Genomic DNA, 4,418 nt, shown 5'->3' on the forward strand with positions numbered 1-4,418 from the left:
CAATGAATCAAGTATGAGCCAGGACATTTTCCCACCCATGTGATGAGACTGCCAGGGGTGACAGCTCTTTCTTTGGTGTGTTTCCTTCACAACAAGAGCTTCCCCAGGGTCTCGTACCTACATACATCCTACATTGCTGCCCCTACTCTCCCTTTACTGCAGGGAGTCTTACTGTTCAAGAAAATCCCCTGAATAGCCAATTATTTCTGTCATTGTCGTTCTGACCCGATTCTGAGCCTGAGTTGCTGTCAAGGCTACAAGAACACAAGATGTAAAAATCACACTTCAAAGTTCGAGCAAAGATAAGCTCTGGATGAAAATTTCCAGATAGTAGAAGGGTTTACAAAAATGTCTGGTCAATTGAACTCTTCAACAACTTCAAAGTCATAATAGATTCTATTTTAAAAGACTGGGGAGACTTTTACAGATTAAAGAGACAAAGAGGTATAATATTACGATATAATATGGGATCAAGAAGAAAAACAATACTATAAAAAATACTATAAATACTATAAATGGTATAAATACTATTTACAAAAATACTATAAAAAAGGCATCATAAACTGGCAAAAATGAAACACAGCTGGTAATTAGATCTGAACTCTGTACTAATCATGAGGTGGTAATACTGCTGGCATAAAAGAGAACATTTTTTTCTTAGAAATACAGCTTGAAAACATTTTAGGGATAAAAGGTGATGACAGTGTGATTTGCCATCAAATGAATGTTTAGTTAAAAAGAAAATAAGTATATTCCTAGTGAGGCAGCAAATGGGAAAAAAAATCTTAAAAGGCGAATCTGCCTAATGGACATAGATGTGATTCTGTCCTTTCGCCACTCTCTAATTTTGAAACCATTTCCAATACGGTTTCTAAAAAAACAGTCCATTGGCCTGTCCCCCATTTTGAGTGTCTCTGATTTTCCTTCTAGGAGCTGCCACTGTCACAGGAGCCTCTAAAAGCAGATGTGCCGAGGGGTCGAGAGGACGAGAGGCCCCGGCCAGCGTGGAAGGGACGGAGGCACAGGCTAGAGCTGTAGCGTGGGGAGCTGCTGGGCAGGGCAGGCGACTGGCCGTTCTGGGGGTGGTGGGACAGAAGGAGGAGGAGAAAAGAGGTAAAATACCAGTAAGAAGGATTGGCGTTAGAACCAAATTAAGACTATATTGCTTTGTTTCTGGGAAAAGGACTCCGCCGCTCTGCGTGTGCATGTGTCCTTTTTTGTTTCGTTTGTTCTGTTTGATTGGACTGTGATTGACACGCAGAAATCTGCACAGTTTTTTTTTATTTTATTTATTTATTCATGAGAGACAGAGAGAGAGAGAGGCAGAGACACAGGCAGAGGGAGAGTTTTTTATCTGCACAGTTTTAATGTGTTCTTCTTGAGATTTAAGAGAAGTATATACCCGTGAAACAGTCGCCATACCCAATGCCACAAACTTAACCAACTCTTCCAGAAGTTTCTTCCCTCCCTCTCTTCTTGATGAGAATGTTTAGCCTAATATTTAACGTACGTAACAGACACTTGAGCAGGCAACGCCGCGTGGTTGACTGTTCATTACGTCCTGCAGTAGATTTTAGGACTTACTCCCGTTACCTAAGTGGCAGTACGCACGGCCGGACGGCCCCACCCGGCCCCCAGCCCTGGCAGCCACCTCCCGGGGGCTCCACAGGCACAAGGGAGCCAGGTGTCCTGCAGCCTCCTGCCCGCCCACTCTGCAGTGAAGACCTGGCGCCTCCTGCCCTCTTCCTGAGCCACGTTCACTGGCTTTCTCCCGGCGGGTAGGCAAGTCCAAGGACAGCCACGTGGCTGGCTCATTAATGTCCCCCAGGGCGCGCTGCCCAAGGGCGGGTGTCCCACGGCCGATGGAGCCCCCCCCGCCCGGCCACGCCGCTCCTCCCAGGGCCCCCCACTGATCTCACCATATTTCCTCTTCCTGGGCCCGGGCGACCAGCCCAGCGACTCCCCACGGGACGTGCAGCCGTGTGCCTTCCGGCCTCTCCGCTCACACAGGGGAAGCGACAGGTGCACCACGGAAGACAGTCGCAGCGGCCCCTTCTCCAGGTCCCCTCTCTTCGGGGACACCACATGCGGCCTAGAGCGTATTGTGGTCCCTTTCTGCCTTGCACTTACCCAAGGGCCTGTGAGCCAGCTCTAACCTCCTCAGACTCCACTAGCGGGTCACCCAGGACTGTCGTTGGGCCATACGGAGGGAAGATACAGGTAGGCCACTGGAGGCCAGTATGGGGTTCGCCTGCTTGCATCGCTGGCTTTCACTCTACGTCCTGCTGTCCCCTGGTCCAGGGGGCACCACGAGCGGAGGGTAGGGTGAGCGTCCTCCGGCGGCTGCCGTGGGTCCTGGCTGCAGGCTCGGCAGGTCTAAGGCCATCAGCCCTGGGTAGCTGCTCCGGCCGCGCCCCCATGTTACCCCACAGTTAGACCCCGTCTCTACCAGGCACAGCCGCAAGCCCAGACAAGAGCTCTTCTTCAAATGTGCGTGTAACTGCGTGCTGCAAGTGGTGTGTCCGTGGTCCCACTTCCTGGGTGTCCCCATCACGGTGGAGGCTTGCCATGAACCACCCACAGCCTTTCTCCGGGCCACACTCAGCCCTGAGTGGGAACAGGACTTCCAGGTGTGGAGCTGCCGCCCGAAGAGCCCGAGGAAGCCTGACGGGTGTTGTGTTTCTTCCCGGTGCTGGGAAGCGCTGTCCTAATAAGCTGTTCTCAGTTCCGGAGGTGGTGCTCAGGCTCGTGTAGACCCGTGGAGCCCTGAACAACACTGAATGTCTTGCAGAACACCCTCTTGCTAGCGCATTTCTTATTATGTCAATAAGTCAAATGTCCTTGGAGTGGTCCTCATAGGCAGCCGGTGGGGCCTCGGCCCCTTTGGTTTTCCACTTCTATTCCCACTGCTCTCAGCCCTCCATCCTTCTTCTGCTATGTGCTCTGAAATCCTGACGCTCCTCCGTCCCTTCAGGTGGCCCCTCACTCTTCCCAACCTTCTAGCCAATCAGCGCGTGGGGCTGAGCCCCGATGTGAGAGTCTGTACCAGAGCCGTTTACCCCATATCAATAGGTTCTTCCTCATTAACGTTGCACGTAAACCCCTCGACTCGATCCATTCTGATTCGGCCTCATGGCTTCCAGAACCTGCCATACACCTTGGGCACAGCTACTCCGGCATGAAGTCCTTTTCTCTCCGCAGCCGTTCCAACACTTCCCCACCATGACTGGCCCCTAGTGACTGGTACGAGGAGGAGGAGGAGGTGTTAGTTGTTGCCTTGCAAGGCAGCCGCCTTTATAAGGTCTCCAAGTGCCAGCCTGCTGCCGGGAGGAGTGGAGACCTCCGCAGGCCCCGAAGGCTCAGAGGAGCCTCGAATGCAACACTTCGAGAGCCCTGACCCACGTATCCCGACTCCCAGTTTCCGGGCCCCATGCCTTTCTAGTCAGGAGACGTCCCACCAGGCCAGGACGTCCTGAACGGGGCAGAAAAGCCCCGCCAGGGTTGAGAATTCCGACTTCGCTGGAGCTCAGTTCCTCAAAGACAGTCCGGGTCTGATTTTTAGCTTTTTCTGCTGCTGCCTACAGAGGAAAAGAGGGTTTGCATTAGGTGCCCAGGAGCATTCTGGCTTCCCCGGGTTTCCTTCTACTGGCGATTGATCAGCACCTGCCTTTTACCGTCTTCTTCCAATGCACTGAATGGTCCCGACAAAGACCATCAAATCCCATAGCCCAAAATAATTATTATTTCCTCCAAATGTTTATATTACCTGATACTGCTCTTTCTAGCGTGTGCAAACACTCTCACAGATGCATCCGCCCCCAGCACCCCCGCCCAGATCACCGCCAGCGAGTCTCAGGACCTGGCTGCAGCGGGTCCTTGCTGCCAGCCCCAGAGGGTGATGCGTCTCCCGAATCCCGTTTTAGAGTCGGAATCCTAAGATCACATCCTGTACCGGCTCATGTGGGTTGAGTTCCCAGGGAAACAGACTCCAAGACTCTGAGATTTGCCTACAGCAAGTTTAGGGAGAGGTGCTCTTGGAACAACACCCCCAAGAGATAAGAGAAATCGTGGCGGGTTCAAGCGGAAGTTCAGCAGTGGTGCAACTGCAAGAGTGGTGCAACTGCAGCTGGTCCCACGGAGGCTCTGGGGCGGAGACACGCTCTGGCCATGTCCCCCCGAGGCCGGAGAGGCCTCTGCAGCGCTGGATTCGTGGACCTGGAAGCAGCTGGCCCCGGGGAGGGGGGGTGACCTTAGGTGGGCCAACTCCCTGGGCCACGGTCACTGCAGGAGAGAGTCTGGGAGCTCCAGGCCCGCACTCCGCAGGCTGGGGCCCCCCGAAGCCAGCCGGCTGCACAGCTCGGCATCCTCTCCGGGCACAGCGGGCAGGTGTCCCCACCCTCGGGCTCACGGGCACTGAC

The 4,418-nt window shown here is 53.6% G+C and overlaps 1 long non-coding RNA gene across 1 annotated transcript; it reads right to left on the minus strand.

The window, feature by feature from the left end:
• Nucleotides 1-1,346: 1,346 nt before the first annotated feature.
• LOC140594912 (uncharacterized) lies at nucleotides 1,347-3,967 on the minus strand. Its single transcript, XR_011996185.1, has 3 exons — nucleotides 3,767-3,967; nucleotides 3,341-3,578; nucleotides 1,347-3,276 (listed from the first exon to the last, which is right to left on the minus strand). It is a non-coding gene; the product is annotated as an uncharacterized lncRNA (long non-coding RNA).
• Nucleotides 3,968-4,418: the final 451 nt, after the last annotated feature.

This window comes from Vulpes vulpes, chromosome 12 (assembly GCF_048418805.1).
Source record: "Vulpes vulpes isolate BD-2025 chromosome 12, VulVul3, whole genome shotgun sequence".
In the NCBI taxonomy this organism is placed as follows: Eukaryota; Metazoa; Chordata; class Mammalia; order Carnivora; family Canidae; genus Vulpes; species Vulpes vulpes.